Source organism: Mobula hypostoma, chromosome 3, assembly GCF_963921235.1.
Source record: "Mobula hypostoma chromosome 3, sMobHyp1.1, whole genome shotgun sequence".
NCBI lineage: Eukaryota > Metazoa > Chordata > Chondrichthyes > Myliobatiformes > Myliobatidae > Mobula > Mobula hypostoma.
Genome location: NC_086099.1, coordinates 139,884,656 through 139,905,448, shown reverse-complemented (window position 1 = coordinate 139,905,448; position 20,793 = coordinate 139,884,656). Strand labels below are relative to the sequence as shown.

Genomic DNA, 20,793 nt, shown 5'->3' with positions numbered 1-20,793 from the left:
TTTACAATTAGTCAATACTTCCTCTATCTGTGCTAAACATTCCCTAATTCAATTTAAAGTTGTTCATAGAGCACATGTGTCCAAAGATAAATTAGCTCGTTTCTATTCTCATATTAATCCTTTTTGTGATAGATGTCCGGGGCAGTTAGCCTCTTTAACTCATATGTTTTGGTCTTGTCCTACTCTGGAAACTTTTTGGAGAGACATTTTTAATATTACCTCAAAGGTATTGAATATAGATATCTCTCCTCATCCTATTACTGCTATCTTTGGATTACCTAAAATTTCCAGTAATCTTTATAATTCCTCACTTAAATTTGAACAGACCTGGAGATCTTTTATTCAATATTTTCATTTAATGTAATTTTTTTTTCTCTTTTGTTCCATATTTATATTCCCTTCCTGCCTTTTTTTTTAAACTGTTTTTAATGGAGGTCGGGTTTGAGGACATGATTTTAAGTTCTTTAACTCTACCTGTTTCCAAGTTAGCCCATTGCTTTGCTTTGCTTTTAGTTTAGTTGCACGGTGGGTTTTTTTTGGGGGTCTTTTTTTGGGTTTTTTTTTTCTTTTCTCTATTGATATATATATATATATATATATATATATATATATATATATAAATTAGTATACTATTATTTTATCATATTATTTTATGTTTAAATTGCACTGTTTGTATCAATTTTTTCTTCTGTATTAATATCTCCTGTAATTTCTAACAGTGTATTAGTGCCTTTATGGTTTACCCTTTGTATACTTATTCAATAAAAAGATTTAAAAAGAAAGAAGAAAGAAAATGCTGATGGCCTGAGCTTAGCCCCAGGAAGTTTTAGATTTGGAGATAGCAATGGTATCGACCTACAATTCTATCATAGGCCAGGAAAATAGATCAGAGGAGCAGGAGAAATCATGAAGTGGCTTTAGTGGATGCAGCTGCTGTGATGGCAGAGAAGACTTGCTTTGTGTATAGGCAACCAGAGCACCTAGCAAGGAACTGCCAAAATACACGTAGAAGGGAGATAATTTGTTACTGCTGTGGTCTATTAGGCCATCGTTGAGGCAGTGCCCAAAGAAGGAAGGAAGGTGTAAGATTCAATGACCAAAACAGGCAGAAATCACAGCAGTGCCCTCTCTGTCCGATTTGACTATCGACCAGTTTATAGAGCTGGTGAGGACAGCACTCAGGTCAGACAAATGGCTGATGGTAGCCTTCATTGCCAGAGGTGGTCATCCACTGATGTACACAAAATGTTTATTGGGGGGGCTGGCAACGTGATATGTTATTTGACGCAGGGTCATCAGTGTTGATAATTGATCTACCCTTCCCCACGACTTAGGGTGAATTACATTACCAGGTCAGGGGTGAAACAATGAGGACAGACAGCAGTGAGCCTCGGGTACTTGAGATTGAGGGAGTGCCGGTACTTGAAATTAGGGAATGCAGCTTCCTGCTGATTTCTGGGTGTGCCCAAACATTGAGGGAACTGTCCTGGGGATAGACACACTGAGTAAGGCAGGTGCTGTCATAGACTCAAGAAAAGGAGAAATAACCTGGACAAGGACAGTGAACATGTGTGACCCACTGAGCAGCTAACATGCCCACAGAGAGTAGCAGCCCAACCAGGAATGGAGATGGGACAATGATCTTAAATCATGTCAGAAGGTAGGGGCAAAACATGGTCAAGAACTGATTGTGGAGTTCATAGCGATTAAAGATACACCATAAAGTGGAGAGAAAGGTGCAAAAAGAGAAAGTGTGTGCAGCTCACTGGGCAAAGAGAGCCATAGAAGAACATGAAATGACAGAAATAGAAAGTACAGAGCAAAATGCACCTGCAGCCAATTTGGTAAGATTACATGGAGATGTGAAGGACCATTATAACCAGGTTACCACACTGAGGGACAGAGCAAAACTGTAAAACATATTGCTGATCAGAGAGAGCCTGAGGGAGAGCGGATAGGCCTCCTACAGCTGGGTGAGCAAGTCCTGGTCAGGGAGCTGCCTGAAAAGACAGGGCTTCCTCCCGGGTGGATAGGACTACAGGTGGTGCTCCGAGCAAATGACACCTGTGTCTGGATACAGACCTGTCAAAGGAAACATGACACTTAGGTTAAACAGCATGACTTACATTCTTGTCCCCCTCACAGGCAGACCAAGGGATCAAGCCTATCCAGTAATAATGTTGTTACAGAGAATTTAAGTGATGAACACTCCTGATGGAAGAAAACCTGCAGATGAAAAGGAATGGGAATGCAAATGCAGAAGCACAGAAATGTGTCAGCAAACCATGAATTAAGTGTTAAAGTATAATGGTAATTAATGTTACCTTCATAATGAAGGCAGGTTCTGGGAAATACAAGATTGCTTAAATAGGTAAGAGTAGAAAGATAATGGAGAAAATAGATAGGAATGTACAAATGTATTTGAGCAACACACACAAAATGCTGGAGGAACTCAGCAGGCCAGGCAGCAGCTAGGAAAAGAGTACAGTTGATCTTTCGAGCTGAAATCCTTCCTGTCGAAGTCCTGCTGAAGGATTTCCGCCTGAAACATCAACTGTACCCTTTTCCTAGGTGCTGCTTGGCCTGCTGAGTTCCTCCAGCATTTTGCGCATGTTGCTCAGATTTCCAGCATCTGCAGATTTTCTCTTGTTTGTGAAGAAGGTATCTGAGTTATGGCAGAGACATCAAGCTCCATAACCTCAATGGCAAGTCAGACTGAGAAAGAGAAGAAATGGCACACAGCATCTGAAGGCAGCCACCTCAGCCTGAATGGGAGTGAACACAACGAGCTGGGCCCTTTCACTGGTTGGGCCAGTGGTCGAAAGGACAATCAGGGACTGGGTGCCACTGGGGTGAGGTCCTTGTACTCATTCAGATAAGGACTATCCCAAACCCCCCTGCAGCTGGATGTCAGTAGTTTCATTTGGAGATTGAAGGTTTCATATATTAACAAAGACACTTGAAAATTTCTACAGTTGTACCGTGGAGAGCATTCTAACCGGCTACATCACCATCTGGTATGGAGGAGCCACAGCACAGGATTGAAATAAGCTGCAGAAAATTGTAAACTCAAGTCAGCCCCATGATGGACACTAGCCTCCCCAGCATCCAGGACATTTTCAAGGAGTAGTGCCTCAAAAAGTTGGCTTCCATCATTAAGGACCACCATCACCCAGGACATGCTCATTGTTATCATCAGAAAGGAGGTACAGGAGTCTGAAGGCACACAACAATTCAGGAATAGCTTCTTCCCCTTTGCCATCAGTCTTCTGAATGGACACTGAAACCATGAATGCTACCTACACTAGAGTCATAGTTGTAAAAAAGTACAGCCCAAAAGAGATGCAGGCTCTTTGGCCCATCTAGTCCATGCCAAACCAACCTGCACCCAGACCATAGTCCTCCATACCCTGCCATCCATGTACCTATCCAAAATTCTCTTAAATGTTGAAATCAAGCTCGCATACACCCCTTGCCCTGACAATTCGTTCCACACACAAGACACTCTGAGTGAAAAAGTCCTCCTGTTAAACTTAAACTTTTCACGTTTCATCCTTAATCTAGTTGTAGTTTCACGCAACCTCAGTGGAAAAAGCCTGCCTGCATTTAAACAATCTATACCACTCGTAATTTTGTATACTTCTATCAAATTTTCTCTCTATCTTCTACGCTCCAGGAAATAAAGTCATTTCCTATTCAATCTTTCCTTATAACTCAAGTCCTCCAGCCCTGGCAATACCCTTTTAAATTTTCAATGTACTCCTTCAACCTTATTTACACCTTTCCTGTTGATAATTGACCAGAACTGCACATAGTCCTCCAAATTAGGCCTCACCATCTTCTACAAATTCTACATAACATCTTATTTCCTGTACTCAATACTTTGAATTATAAAGGACAATGTTCCAAAAGCTTTCTTTACGACCCCATCAAACTATGCCACCACTTTCAATGAATTATGGACCTTTATTCCCAGATCCTTTTGTTCTACCACACTCCTCATTGCCCTATCATTCAATATGTCCTGGTTGGTCCTACTGAAGTTCAACACCTCACATTTGTCTGCATTAAATTCTATCTGCCATTTTTCAGCCCATTTTTCCTGCTGGTTAAGATCCTGCTGTGAGCTCTGATAGTCTTACTCGCAGTCTACTACACCCACACCTTTGATGTCATCCACAAATTGCTGATCCAATTAACCACATTACCATTCAGATCATTGATATAGATGACAGACAACAACAGACCTAGCACTGACCCTTATGGCACTCCACTCGTCACAGGTCCTCCATACCCTGCCATCCATGTACCTATCCAGTCAGAGGGGCAACCACTCTCTGGCTTCTACCACAAAGCCAATGTCTAATCCAATTCACTACTTCATCTTGAATGTCAAGCAACTGAACCTTCTTGACCAACCTCCCATGTGGGACCTTGTCAAAATGTCTTGCAAAAGTCCAGGTAGACAACATCCATTGCTTTGTCTTCATCAATCACCTTGGTAATATCCTTAAAAAACTATATGTGATTGGTTAGACACTGCCTACCACATACAAAGTCATGCTGACTATCCCTGGTCAGTCCATGTCTATCCAAATACTCATATCCAGCCCTTAAGAGTACCTTTCAATATCTTTCCCAGTATTTATATCAAGCTCAGCTGCCTATAAGTATTTTTAGAGCCTTTCTTAAACAGTGGAACAACATTAGCATTCTTCCAATCCTATGCTACCTCATCTGTTGCTAAGGATGATTTAAATATCTCTGCTAGGACTCCTGCAATTTCTGCACTTGGCTGCCACAAAGTCCTAAGGAACACCTTGTCAGGCCCTGGAGATTTATCCATCCTAATTTACCTCAAGACGGTAATCACCTCCTCTTCTCTAATCTCTATGGGGTCCATTAAGTTGATGCTGCCTTGCCACACTTCCATAGACTCAGTGTCCATCTCCTGAGTAAAGACAAATGCAAAAAATCCATTTAAGATCTCCCCATCTCTTTTGGCTCCATGCATAGATTACCATTCTAATCTTCCAGAGGACCAATTTTGCCCCTTTTGCTCTTACCATGTCGGTAGAATCCCTTAGGATTCTCCTTCACCTTGTCTGCCAGGGCAAACTCATGCCTTTTTTTAGCCCTCCAAATTTCTTAAGTGTTCTCTTGCATTTCTTATGCTCCTCAAGTATCTCAATTTTTCCTATTTGCCTATACCTGCTATGCCAGAGAAAGCAGGATCTCCCAGTGTCCACACATATTAATTCCATGTCCATTCCCATTCTGATATGTCAATCCATGGCCTCCTCTACTGTCAAGATGAAGCCACACTCAGGTTGGAGGAACAACATCTTATATGCCATCTGGGTAGCCTCCAACCTGATGGCATGAACATTGATTTCTCTAACTTCCGTTAATGCCCCTCCTCCCCTTCTTACCTCATCCCTTCTTTATTTTTATTTCAACACTCACAACAAGCTGCAGGAACTCAGCAGGCCGGGTAGCATCCGTGGAAACAATCAGTCAATGTTTCGGCCTGGAACCCTTCATCAGGACTGAAGAGGGAAGGGGCAGAGGCCCTATAAAGAAGGTGGGGGGAGGGTGGAAAGGAGAAGGCTGGTAGGTTCCAGGTGAAAAACCAGTAAGGGGAAAGATAAAGGGGTGGGGGAGGGAATAGGCAGGAAAGGCGAAGAAGGAATAGGGGAAAGTACAAAGGGTAGTAGAAGGAGGCCGAACCATGAGGGAGGTGATAGGCAGCTGGGGGAGGGGCAGAGTGAATCTGGGATAGGGGAAGGGAGGGGGAGGGAATTACTGGAAGTTGGAGAATTCTATGTTCATACCAAAGGGTGCTGCTCCTCCAACCTGATTTTAGCCTCATCATGGCAGTAGAGGAGGCCATGTATGGACATATCGGAATGAATATTTTTACCCCCCCCCCACACTTTTGTTTCTTTGTCTCTCTGTCTCTCTCACAATCACTCCTTGCCTGCTCTCAATCTTCCTCTGGGCTCCCTTCTCCCTTCCTTTCTCCCTAGGCCTCCCATCCCATGATCCCCCCCCCCTTCTCAAGCTCTGTATCCCTTTTGCCAATCAACTTTCTAGCTCTTAGCTTCATCCCTCCCCTCCCGTCTTCTCTTATCATTTCAGATTTCCCCCTCCCCATCTTACTTTCAAATCTCTTATTATCTCTTCTTTCAGTTAGTCCTGACGAATGGTCTTGGCCCAAAACGTCGACTGTACTTCTTCCTATAGATGCTGCCTGGCCTGCTGTGTTCCACCAGCATTTTGTGTGTGTTATTATAATAACCTTATGTTTATTGCAACCGTTCTTGACCTCTCTATTAATTTGTTCCTCTAAATCTCATGGACTGTTGGGTGATCTATGAAATAGCCTTATTAACATGGTAATACTTCCCTTATTCCTCAGCTCCACCCATAAAGCCTCACTAGATGAGTTCTCCAGTCTGTCCTGACTGACCACAGCTGTAAAATTTTCCCTATTTAACACCACTACTCCCCCGCCTTTAATCCCACCCATTCTGTCATGTCTACTTTTTTTTTCTTTTTGCACTACATACTTAAATTTAATGTTTTAAATATAATGTTATGTATAGATATACATATTTCTTACTGTAATTTACAGCTTTTATTATATATTGTAATGTTCTGCTGTCACTTAATATATTTCATGACATATGCCAGTGATATTAAATCTGATTCTGTCTTTTAGATAGCCAGTTAGGGATGATAGTTTAGATGTAAATGCACATAGGGACAAGATAGGTTCAAAATGGGGAAGGGATCCGAAGTAAAGAGCATTTTTGCTGCCCTACTTAATTAGGTCTTCCTTTAAATGTGGTTTTCCCGAGGTAGATTTCCATCTGAGGTCAAGAGAAGGGTACATTAGGGACTATTCTGGATTAGTGAATATAGCAGATATTAATTCAAGTAAGGTTCCTTAACATTGTCATAGCCGGGGTGGTAGTGGGGAAAAGCTCCCACTACATATTAAATATTAAATGCTCACAATGGCGTGCGTTTCAAAAAGCCTCTGACAACAGCTCCCGGCCTTCGTATGTAGCTCAGCTACTAAGCCTGACAGAACCGTTTCTAGTGACAGGAGAAAGGGCAAAGATGGAATACTGGCACCTTAAAAACAGTTACTTCAGGCAGTAGCGGTTCATCAGCTGTGGTTGGCAGCTCAGCTAGGAGAAAAAAATCTATGATCTCAAACATCCGCTGCCTCGCTGCTATACCCATTCACAGGGATGGCTTCAAAGTAAACCCCGAGGAATAATCCGGAGCTGGAATTCCTAATGCAGTCCTATACAGTGTTCAATGCTGATTGGCAAACTCCTGCACTAATGCCAAATTGTATCGGTCTCTGCCATTCCTTTGGATTCATCAGCTGCATGGAGAGGGGGAGCCAGCTACATGGGTATGGAGGAGCTTGTTCTGCATTTTGTACTGCCCTGGCTTGCATACTGGATTGCTCATCGTGTAGACAGCTGGGACACAACATCCATGTCGACCCCGACCAATGTTGGGCTTCAAATTCAAACATGAACCACTTCAGTTTTTAATGTAAATTGAAGCTTAAACAACACACCTTTTCACATAAAACTATACTATCTGTGCAGCGCAGGCTGGCTGCCCAAGAGATGCAACATAAAACAATAGGGCTATGCTAATTGGGGCTGCCTCAAATCAGGCAAAATTATTAGACGGCTAAATTATTTGCACCATTGCAAACAAGTCCAAGGAAACTCACAGACGAGACTGATATCACTTAGCACATCAGGAAGATGGTCTTTCACTAGTTTAGGGTGTCTGGGATCCCGGTCCCCAGAAGCTTTTAGATTAGTTGTATGAATTACTTTAACTCCAGCAAAGGTGTTTGAACACTTAAAGATGTCTAATCACTGTGAAGCATTTTCCAACCCAAAATATTGAAGTAAACAATGTCATTGTAACTAGTGAAATTGTATGGAATCTCCTACCTTTGATCTTAAGGGTATAAAAATGCAATGTAATTTTGAGCTTGTGTGTCTCTACTGAGAGGGTCTCCGGAAGAAAGCCTGCTTGTCATGATAAATAAAGGATTCTATATCTCCAGCTTTTGCATCTCTCCAGTGACTCTGATCGCAGTCACTACAACTGGGAGAAGCATACCAGCAGTCCATCTATGCTTTGCACTGTCTCAATCAGATTTTCATTTAGTTCACTTCTCTGCCCCCATCTGCAACTGATCAATATATCACAGTATCCTTTGACATCTACTCTATCTACAACACTACTAATCTGAGGTATATTGATTCCAAGCCACTTAAGTCTCATAAGTATTTTAGAATGGGGTATAATTGGGAAGTGAAGAAAGAATGCATGGTCTGCACATGGATTACATCCAAAGACAAATAGTTAGAACCCTAACCTTCTCAAGGGTAATTATTGATGGGCAATCAATGATGGCCTGGTAGGTAGCAACCAGATATTAAGAATGAATATGTAAGTTTCAAAATTCCTCTCCAAATTTGACCTTTTGATTTCTATGGTTGAAATTCTATCCTAGTAATGTATTGAATGTCACAAATATTTTAGCATATCTGGAGACCGACCTGCAATCTGTGGGTAATGGCTCAGATTTTATTGTCACAACTCATTATGAATGCCATCTTGAAATAACTTGTTACATACACCTGTTAGGGTGCATTCTCCAGTTACCTTATAAGGTAACCGTAGCCTTCAGCCAGGAGCAGATGTCATCAGGTGGTTCCCAATCTTCACCAAGTGTTTCAACCCTTAACCATGACACTCTCCAGTTGGTGGGCCAGCAGTGGTGGCCAAATCACTGCCCATCTGCTCCTGGATTCCAGCTTCCCTCCTCTCGCCTACTCCAAAGCCAACAAGAGGCTCATTCTGCCTCTTTCCCCTATCCTACGGGCTGCTTATTTTTTGCTCCTTTCGTCCAGGCCTAGATCTGACAATAACCGCCATGCTGATTTGGCTGGGAAACCTCAGCAGCCGATCTCCACAGGGAAAAATCATGCCTGCCATCCCTTGTCTTTACACTCCTGCACTAAGGGCTGGTACTTCAAGGCCTTTCTCTCATGAGCCTCTTCCCATCCCTCCTCCCATGGCACAGGCAGCTCAACCAGAATTATTTTTTTGTCTTTGGTTGACCACAGTACAATGTCCAGGCGTAGGGTTGTGTGCACCACATCTGGGAACTGCAACCTCCTTCCCGCATCGACCCTCATCTCCCAGGACCTGGCCGTTAGCAGCAGGTTGGGCTTTGGTTGTTTGGTTACGAAAGGCCTAGCTCCCTCTTTGATGAAGGTGATAGCCTTCCTCAAATCTGTGCCAGCTGTCCTCTTCTTACATCTCTCCCGCTCCAGTGTGTCAGCAAGAGCCAGAAGCACCTTATCATGGCGCCACCTAGACACAGTGTCAGAGAAACTAAAGACATCCTGGGATCCAGAAACAAAGCCCAAGCTGTGACGGGGTTCTACTCAGACACTGAAAATAGTGCAGCCCCCAAAACTTCCCTGGAGGTCTTTGACTGCCAGCAAACCCCTAGAATTGGTTAGCCATTTGCCAGCTGATGGGGTTGTAATTAAATCAAGCATTGACAAAAATAAATCAAGTATTGAAAAATAAAGTATTTTAAATATCTTTTCAAATCTTTAAATTATCTTTTAAGGAAAGGAACTTTCCTCCTTACCTTTCCTAACCACCCTGCAGCTCAACAATCCTCACTCAAATGGGGCTGGGAGTTCTGTGGCAGGTCAGCCAACAGTAATTCCAAACGTTTCTGCTTCTGTTTCAGGATTTTAAGCACCTGCAGTTCACACCCGTTCCCCCCAAACTTTCATCAATGAAAATGCTAATGAATGCACTAGATTCAGATTTTCTGAACGAAGGAAATGATCAGATTTATGAGGTATGTTGAGACCTTTACAAAAATTCAGGAAACGGTTCTATATTACTGATATTACTGATCTTGAACAAAAGTACAGTTGCATGAGGAAATACAAAATGGAACTCCATGACGCAGTATTCGCTTTTAAATTGTTGGATACTGCATGCCTAGACATAAAGGACAGACAACTAGTGTTAACTGCATGTGCAGAACTTACATTTGAATTTATGAAGATGGCACTTGAGAATTTTTGTAAAAAAGGCTGCCAAGACAACTCTTGGAATTGGTTGGAGACAGGAAATGCCATACTTCACTTTGCAGAAATGAGAGAGTAAACGGCGTAGATCCCACAGTGACCAGATGCAGTTACCATTAACTGGCACAAATCACTAAACAAGTATGGCAGGTGATGAAAATATGCGGTTTGCCAAAGTACTTAGCACTAGGCAAAAAAACTGTCCACACAGAACTGCCTGAGTTAAGCTAACTGAAGAAAATAACAAATCTGAAGATGTAGAAGAGTGCCATAAAACATTGTTTGCAAAGGAATCACTTACTAATCCAGAGATTTTGATGACAGCAGATCCTAGAGATTCTGTTATTGATACATCATGCAGGCACACAGTTTCTAAAGAAAAATAGCTTGAAAGCTATGTAAGTGAACTAAACCAGAATGAAGTGCATAAACCGGTGAACACAGATACACTCAGTTACAAAGCATTCAAATGTGGAGATGGAAGTATTGTATATTCTACTAAAATGATTCCAGGATTGAATGGCTTGTCATATGGAGAGCATTTGATGGATCTAGGCCTGTATTTACCAGAATTCAGAAGAATAAGGGGTGACCTCATTGAAACCTATCAAATGGTGAGAGGCCTTGATAGAGTGTGTGAGAGGATGTTTCCTGTGGTGGAGAGTTTAAGACCAGAGGAGACAGCCTCAGAATAGAGGGCCATCCTATTAGAACTGAGATGAGGAGGAATTTTTTTTTAAGCCAGAGAGTGGTGAATCTGTATTGAATTCTTTGCCACAGGCAGCTGTGGAAGCCAAGTCTTTATGTACATTTAAGGCAGAGGTTGATAGATTCTTGTTTGGTCAGGACACGAACGGATTTGGGGAGAAGGCAGAAGACTGGAGCTGGCACATTTCGGAAATTATTCAGTGATAATGGTGGAGAATTTAATACTGATGAATTCGGAGATATAGCAGAGGACTTTAATATTGAAGCAAAGACAACTGCGGCAAACACTCCTTCTGGAGCAACACAATCAAACGTTTACTGGCTTAATAGATAGATAGATATACTTTATTGATCCTGAGGGAAATTGGGTAAATGCTGAAGGTAAAAACAAAAGATGGCTGTGATTGAACACAGCCCAGGACTGGGCCCTAGTGGCGAAGAATACCATGCAAAATATATGTAGCAATAGCCCTATCAATTTCTGTTCAGCTGGAATCCAAACCTTCCCTCTGTACTGTTTAACAGGTCATCTGCTCTAGAGGGCACTACAAGGAGTGAATGGGTTGGGGAACATATTTCAGCACTGCATGCATCAAGGAAGAGAGAATTCAAAGAGCACTGAAAGCACAGCTCCATCCTACAGATGAGAAATATGAAACAGTGAACAAATTATATTACGAAGGAGCAGCCTGTATTGAATGGAAAGAATTGGAGTTGTCCTTGGTCAGGATGGAATTGTGGTATTCATAATACGTGGAGGTGCACACGTGAGAGTGCATCATTCCAGACTACATTAGGCACAAACTGAAGATGATCAGAACTCCACAGAGAATGACACAAAAATGAAAAGCATTTACTGATACAGCGTCACATAGCATGGAGAGTGCTGAGCGAATGTAGCTGAGGACCCAACAGAGTTGATCAACAGTGACAAAGACAGTGCTGTAGAGAGTGCACTTGCGGATTCAACAGACTCGCTTGAACAGAAATCATCAGAAGTGCAAAGACAACATGGAAGTTCCGGTCCTAAAACAGGACAAACTGAGATTTATAGACCAAGACTCTGGTATCTCATACGAAGCTGAAGTCTTAGAACAAACACGCAAAGTCACTGGGAGAAACAAAAGTTGGTACAACTTAATTACTTGGTACCCGCCACAGTAGCTGTCACTGTAGGGTCAGTCAACATGTCACATGTAGACAGACTTCATATTGATCCAAGTAAAGATCAGGGTGGACCATCAGAGAAATGTCAAGATGAAGATGTCCCAGTAACTAAGAAGATGTCCTTAGTAACTGTTAGAAAAAAGTACAACTATATACAAAGACAAGGAATGGGAACAATTTCAAAATTTTAAAGCTATCAGAACTATTTGCTCAAGCAACACACACAAAAAATGCTGGTGAACGCAGCAGGCCAGGCAGCATCTACAGGAAGAGGTACAGTCGACGTTTTGGTCCAAGACCCTTCATCAGGACTAACTGAAAGAAGAGACAGTAAGAGATTTGAAAGTGGGAGGAGAAGGGGGAGATCCAAAATGATAGGAGAAGACAGGAGGGGGAGGGATGGAGCCAAGATCTGGAAAGTTGATTGGCAAAAGAGATACCAGCTACACTCCGTCAGCCAGAGAAAGCAGGATCTCTCAGTGGCCACACATTTTAATTCCATGTCCCATTCCCATTCTGATGCCTATCCACAGCCTCCTCTACTGTCAAGATGAAGCCACACTCAGGATGGAGGTACAATCCCTTATATTCCGTCTGGGGAGCCACCAACCTGGTGGCATGAACATTGACTTCTCTAACTTCCATTAATGCCCCAACTCTTATTTATTTATTTATTTATTTAATTTTCCCCCTTTCTTTTTCTCCCTCTGTCCTTCTCACTACAACTCCTTGCCCATCCTCTGGGCTTCCGCACCCCTCCCCTTTCTTTCTCCCTTGGCCTCCCTTCCCATGATCCTCTCCCTTCTCCAGCCTGGTATCCCTTTTGCCAATCAACTTTCCAGATCTTAGCTCCAACCCGCCACCTCCTGTCTTCTCCTATCATTTCCGATCTCTGCCTTCCCCCTCCCACTTTCAAATCTCTTACCATCTCTTCTTTCAGTTAGTCGTGACGAAGGGTCTCAGCCTAAAACGTCGACTGTACCCCTTCCTATAGATGCTGCCCGGCCTGCTGCATTCACCAGTATTTTTTGTGTGTGTTGCTTGAATTTCCAGCGTCTGCAGATTTCCTCATGTTTGCGTTTTTAAGAACCAATTGCTAACATTTAATTTGTTCTCCGTTTCACCCAAAACTTCAATAGAATTACAGGAACTTGAATATAGTCATTAAAAAAAGTCTCTGTATCATTTAAGCACTATGGAAGACACCAGCAGTATTTTATTTTATTCTGAATTATTATTTATGGAGATACAGTGGGGAATAGGCCCTTCCGGCCCTTTGAGCCACACCACCCAGCAACCCCTAGTTTAACCCTAGCCAAATCACTAGGCAGTTTACAATGACCAATTCACCTACCGACCAGTAAATCTTTCGACGGAGAGCAGACCCAGAGCAGCTGGAGGAAACCCATGTGGTCACAAGAAGAACATAAACTCCTTGCGGTTGGCAGCGGGAATTGAAACAATCGCTGGTAATGTAAAGCATTGTGCTAACCACTACACTACTGTGCCAGGCAGAACTGAGTCAAGTAACTAGTACAAAGATGATGCTTGGGAAGATGAAAAGTCTGAAGGTAGATAAGTCACCTGGAGCAGATGGACTATTCCCCAGGTTTCTAAAAGACATATATTAGATGAAGAGATTGTAGAGGCATTAGTAGTGATCTTTCAAGAATCACAAGATTCTGAAACAGTTCCCGAGGACTAGAAAATTGCAATTGTCACTCTACAGTTCAAGAAGGGTGGGAGGCAAAGGACAGGAAATTATATATCATTTAGCCTGACTTCTGTGGTTGCTAAGATGTTAAGAGTCCATTAAAAATGAGAGTTTAGGATACTTGATGGCATATGATAAAATCGGCTAACGTCAGCATGGTTTCCTTCAGGGGAAATGTTACCTGACAAATCTGTTGGAATTCTTTGAGGAAATAACAGGTAGGATAGACAAAGACTCAGTGGATTTTGTTTAATTGGATTTTCAGAAGGCGATTGACAAGATGCCATACATGAAGCTGCTTAACAAGAGACCATGGTATTAGAGGCAAGATACCAGCATTGACAGAAGATTGCCTAACTGGTAGAAGGTACAGAGTGGGAAAAAGGGGGCCTTTTCTGTCAATGACCATTGGTGTTCTACAGGGGTCTGTGTTGGGACCACTTCATTTCACATTATATATCAATGATCTAGATGACAGAATTAATGGCTTTGTGGCCAAGTTGGCAGACAAAACAACAAGAGGTGGAGGGGCAGGTAGTGCTGAGGAAGCAGGGAGAGTGCAAAAGAACTTAGACAGGCTAGAAGAATGGGGAAAGGTGTGACAGATAGAATATAGTGTAGGGAAGTGTATGGCTTGGCACATTGTTAGAAGAAATAAAGGTGTAGACTGTTTTCTAAATGGGAAGCAAATTCTGAAATCAGTGTGCAAAGGTACTTGGGAGTCCAAGTGAAGGATTCTCTAAAGCTTAACTTGCAGGTTGAGTTGTTAGTAAGGAAGACAAATGCAATATTGGCATTCATTTCAAGAGGAATAGTGTATAAAATACAAGGGTATAATGCTGTTGTTTTTTTTAAAGCATTAGTCAGCATTTGGGGGCACCTTACCTAAGGAAGGATGTGTTGGCATACAAGAGGGACCAGAAGATGCTTACAAGACTGATCCCAGGCATTATGAGAACAACTCAAGCATTAGACCTTCTTTGTCAGAAATTGCAGAATTACTTGCAAATTACAACTACTGTATGCTTTAGAGTCAGTGAGCTATTCCCAACAAAGTTTTCTTATTTTTTTCAAGAAAATCTACACCATCTGAGTTTCCTACAGATTCTGCAAAATCGTTTTAGCAGCACATATTAGTTGAAATGCAATTAAACAACATTCACCGTTAATCGAATGTGTTATTTATTTGCAAATTCTTGTTGATTAATGACATTCTTGCAAGTAAATTTTTTTCTGAGAGAATAATTTGTGGGAATATTATGCACCATTGTACATAAACTCAAGGAAGCTTGCAACTAACCAAGGTATTTGAACATTCGACCCGGCTGGTGGTGTAGTGGCATCAGCGTCGGACGTCGGGATGAAAGGTCCCGGGTTCGAATCCAGCCAGCCGGCTCCACTGCACGCTTTCCATCCGTGCTGGGTTACGAGCTGATGATCTCTTTGGAAACTCACCCGGCAGAAGGCAATGGCAAACCGCTGCTGTAACTTGCCTCGTACGCGATCCCCCACTACGTCAGAGAGGCGTGGAGGGAAATCGTCCACTAACCGGAGAAATTCCGGATGCGACGTACCTTTCCTTTTATTTGAACATTCAGAGGTAATTCAAAAGAAACATTGTCAACCCAAAGTATTAAGCAAATGATGTCATTGTAACTATTCAAATTGTATTGAATCACCTGCTGTTACTTTTGACCTTAAGAGCTTTATTTATTTATTTATTTATTTATTTAGTGGTAGAATGTGAAGTAGGCCCTTCTGGCCCTTTGAACAGCACCACTACAGCAATCTCCGACAAACCTGATTTAACCCTAACCTAATCATGGGACTATTTTTCAATGACCAGTTAACCTGCCCAGTACATCTTTGGACTGTGGGAAGAAACAAGAGGACCCGGGGAAAACACATGCCTTCCATGGAGAGAATTACAAACTCATTACAGAGGATGCCAGGATTGAACTCTGCCCTCCAAACTCTGAGATGCAATAGCATTGTGCTAACGCCACACTGCCACAGTGTGATGTCTTTTCGGGTTTGTGAGCCTCTGCCGAGAGTTTTCAAAATGATGCCTGCTTATTGTGTTGAAAAGACTTCTATGTCACCAGCTTCAGTGGCTTCGATCTCAGTCACAACACAATCCTGATACTTTATATAGGTCTGAACAGAATTTCAAACTTCGCCTTACTAATTCACAAACTAGCTTCCAGCATTTTGCTGTTTCCCTCACCATTAGGTTCAGCATAACTGAAGATAAGCATGTTTTCTAGCCCTCTAGCCTTTAATAGCCTTCATGTTTTTCCAAAAACAACTGAACTACCGTGAGCACTCTCTTTTCGTCTTGAATTTTTACTCATTTCCTAATGTATACAAAATCATTAGAACAGGAAAGCAACGAACACTGAAGGCAGTGGACAGGAAGTTATGCGGAGGAAGAATGGGAGGAGAGAATGGGGCAATTGCAGAAAAATGGATTGAAGAGAAGATTGATAACTAGTGGAAGATGATGTAAAGGTGGAGTTGTGAAGCAGAATATTCGTGAGCTGAAGCACTGAAGAGATCTGAAGAGATAGAACAAAAGATATGGTATGCTACATGCCAATAAAAGAAAGTGATTAGAGTTAATTTGATGTTTATACAAGCAAAGGGTCCTTTAATAATTTATGCAAAACAATCCCTCGTAGAAAAACAGCAGATGGGCTCCATGTTTTTCTCATCGTAGAAGTTATCTATTCATATCAAAACCAATGTAATTCACTGTAATATTCCACTGCTAATGTAATGATTTCTCTGTAGCAGCAGTGTTTGGGTTCTGACTAGGGTTAACGGGGGCTTTGGAATGTGACCATCCAATGAGAGGCACGTTGTTTCTTTCTTGTGTGTCTGAGAGAGGTATTTGTGGTCTTTTGTTGGCCGAAGATGAAGTTTCTCAAGTTTGGCAGGGCCGGAGGCTGTCTTCCCCTAGACTAACACAAGCTAGCCAAACCAGAGGGTTACACCAATGAAATTTAATACAGTGGATTCCAGCTAATTGGGCAATCAGCTGATAGGAGCAGCCACTTATTTAGGACAACACTTAACAAAAACAAATCAAGAAAATAGCTGGGATTCCTTTTGCTTATTTGGGACACAATGCCGCTTAACTATGGTAGGAGAATGTTGTCGAACAGTTTCCAACTAGTGTGAGTCGCATGCACTCATGTGGCTGTTAGGCACTACACCGTGCTTGTTCATCAAGGTCTGTGGGACAATAGTGTTGAATGCCAAAGATTCAGAAACAACATTCTGACACAAGTGTCTTTGTTTCCTCTAGGTACTCCAGGGCGCAATACAGGTGGTATCTGTCATAGAGTGGTTCTGTCTGTAAGCATATTGGTGAGTGTCCAGTGTGACAGGAATGGAATTTTTGATAAGTGTCATTACCAGTCATACAAAGCACTTCATGATGATTGGCATCACTGCCATTGGGTGGTAGTCATTTAGTTCTGAAGGTGTGGAGTTCTTTGGTACAGGGATGCAGGTGGTGTATTTGAAGCATGTGGGGTCAGCAGACTGGAGCTATGAACCTCCCAAACTGCAACACTTCAAACTTGTCTGCATGAGATTCCATCTGCCAATTTTCAGCCCATTTTTTTTTTAGGTGGTACAGATCCCGCCGCAAGCTTTAATAGCCTTCCTCACTGTCCACTGTGCCCCCATCTTGGTGTCATATGCAAATTTGCTGATCCAATTTACAACGTTATCATCCATATGGATGACAAATAATAGCAGAGCCAGCGTAGATTCCACAAGTTATAAGGCCTCCAGCCAGAGAGGCTACCATTCTCTAGCTTCTGCTGCAAATTCAATTTACTACCTCATCCTGACAGCCAAGCAACTGAACTTTTTTGACCAATATCCCATGCGGGACCTTATCAAAGGCCTTGCTAAAGTCCATGTAGACAACATCCACTGCCTTTCCTTCATCAACTTTCCTGGCATGAAAAACTATGAGATTGGTTACAGAGGACATACCAGTCACAAAGCCACATTGACTATTCCTAATTATACCCTGTCTATCCAATATTTGGAAACTTTCCAATAAATTACCCAGCACAAACTTCAGGTTCACCTGTCTACAATTTCCTGGCTTGTTCTTAAAGTCTTACTTAAACAATGGAACAACATTAGCTATCCTCCAATCCCCCGGCACCTCACCTGTGGATAAGAATGTTTCAAACATCTCAGCCTGGGCACCCGTAATTTTTGCACTAGCCTTCTGCAAAGTTTGAGTGGACATCTTATCAGGCTCTGGATATTTATTCACACTAATTTGCCACAAGAGAGTAAGCACTGGCTCCTCTGTAACCCATACACAATTCATGACCTCACTGTTGCTTTGCCTCACTTCTATAGACTGTGTTCATGTTCTGATGGAAAATAAGGATGCGAAAAAAAATCTCTCCCATTTCCTTTGGCTCCATGTATAGATAACTACTCTGATCTTCAGGAGGACCAATTTTGTCACTTGCTATCATTTTGCTCTTCACTTTTCTGCAGAAGGCTTTGGGATTCTCCTTAACCATGTCTGCCAAAGCAACCTCATGCTTCCTTCTAGCCTTGCTGCTTTCTTTGCATTTCTTATACTCCTCAAGCACCTCATTGCACTGCTGTCTTTTCCAGCTAGGCATCTCCCTCTTCTTAACCAAGGACTCAATTTCTCTTGGAAACCAAGATTCTCTAAATCTGTTAGAAACTCTGACCTCTCAAAATTTCACTTTTGAAGGCCTTCAATTTACCAAGCACCTCTATGCCAGAAAACAACCTTTCCCATTCCACATTTGCCAGGTCCTTTCTGATGCCATCAACATTGGACTTTCTCCAATTCTCTTCCAAATTTATTTTGAAACTAATGGTTTACGTGATCACAAAAAATAATAAGTGTGTGTTTCCCTACACACACTTCTGTCACCCACCATATCCTTCTCTAATAGGAGATCCAATATCACACTCTCTCTAGTTGGGATTTCTATGTACTGATTAAGGAAACTTTCCTGAACACATTTGACAAACTCTTACCCATCCAGCCCTTTTACAGTATGGAAGTCCCAATCAATATGTGGAAAGATAAATTCACCGACTATTACAATCTTATGCAATCCCCCCACCAGGCCGGTATGCATACTTGGCTCGTTAGCCGGCTCTGCTACCAGCCATAGGCTCGACGGTGAGAAGGCCACCTTCCATAAACAATATACGTCTAGGGTCGGTATGATCTGGGGGTTCAGCCAAACAGAAACATTCTGATGTTCTGATGAAAGAAACCTCGATTTAAGCTAATGCTGTGTAAATACTGCTCATACACAATTGTTGGTTGGCACGAAATAACAGAACATACACTGCATAAAATTTTAAAGGAAGTATATTTACAAATTTCAGCTTTATTGAACAGTTGGTAGGACAAAGTAAAAATAACAATAAAAGGGTCCGTTACAGTTAATCAAGTCCAAATATCCACATAAAGTTGGAGCTCACCTTGTTGTCCTTTTTACTCATGTGCTGGACCCACAGTCTGCATAAAAGCACACGTCTCATTCTGAACTTCATTTGAAATCCATCTCGAGTCAATGGACACTCTCCCGGGAACATTGGCCCTTTCTTCTGAGCCATTCATCTGCACAAAGCACTTTGTGCAACAGGGACAATCCTGCCCACAGCATTCTCAATCATCTTCCCTCCTGTTCTCTCCATAACTCCCACCAAAAAAAAGAAACCCGCAAACCACACTGTTCATCACATATCTCTCTCCGCCCCACTCCTCAAACTTTCTCCCAATTCCACCATCCTGATTGGCCGACACAACATTCTCAAGTTGAACATCATAGCCCCTTATCTTTCAGCTGAAACCAAAACATCCTAAAAGCAGAACACACTGCTTTTACAGAACTGATAAAATGAAATACCTTCAGCATAGTAGTACAAATCTTAACCAGGGCCATTACACTTATTTTTTCTTGCAACTATCTGCTTTCTTTCTACAAATTTGCTCCTCTAAGTTGTGCTGATTTTTGTGTGGTCTACAATATAATCCTAATAATGCGGTCACACACTCCTTATTCCTTAATTCCACCCATATAGGGTAAGAAGGCAAACACTCCAATCTGTCCTCTCTGAACACTGTCATATTTTCCCTGACTAGTAATGCCACCTCTCCCGCTCTATCAAATCTTAAACAACAGAACCCACTCCCCACCCAAATATTGACCTCTTAGTCCTGCCCACCCTGCAACAAAGTTTCACTAATGGCTACAAGGTCATAATTCCACATGCTGATCCATGCTCCAAGCTCATCCGCCTTACATACAATACCTTCTGCATTATAATAGATGCAACTAAGAACATTATTCCCACCATCCTCAATCTTTTGATTCCTGTCTTTGTATGTATGCATAACAACAACTTTCTCCACAACCATTCCACCAACTTCCCTGGTTTCCATTCGCTTGCAATTCTAATTTAACTTCTTACCCCCCCCCCCCACCACCCTAGTAGTACTAACAAATGTTCCTGCAAGGATATTCAGCCCTCTCCAGGTCAAGTACAATCCATCCCATTTGTCCAGGTCCCACTTTCCCTGCAAAGGAGCCAATGATCTGAAAATTCTCTACATCACTCATTAAGGCTGATTTATACTTGTGCGTCAAATCGACGCCACAGATACGGCGTAGCCACGAACCCTACGCAGTGCCTACGCGGATCCCTACGCTGTAGCCTGATGCACACCTCTCCCAAAATGTAACTACGCGACGCGGCAACGCAGATTGCAACAACTGTGTTTGGTCTGCTTGGTAGCATCGCGTTTCCTCCTACGCTGCAGTAGCTTCCCATTGGGGGACTGAAGGGCAGGGAAGGAACTCTGGCTGCAATGCTTTCCATAAAGCTTTACAGACCTCTGAAATTATGGAGGACACATTTCGCTTTTACAAAAAAAGATGCTCGCTTTAAACTTGTTTACCCCAAGAAAGACTACCATGACCATGAAGCCTCGCACAGGCAGGT

The 20,793-nt window shown here is 42.2% G+C and overlaps 1 protein-coding gene across 2 annotated transcripts in view; it reads right to left on the bottom strand.

Moving 5' to 3' along the window:
- Positions 1–20,793, bottom strand: part of vwde (von Willebrand factor D and EGF domains) — a 239,477-nt gene that overhangs the window by 186,515 nt on the left and 32,169 nt on the right. The window contains exon 1 of one of the 2 annotated variants that reach the window (XM_063042311.1): positions 4,857–4,903. The exons of the other annotated variant lie outside the window; for it this stretch is intronic. The gene's annotated coding sequence lies outside the window, so the exon portion shown is untranslated. Of the gene's footprint in view, positions 1–4,856; positions 4,904–20,793 lie in introns of those variants that run through there. 2 annotated transcript variants of the gene reach the window in all.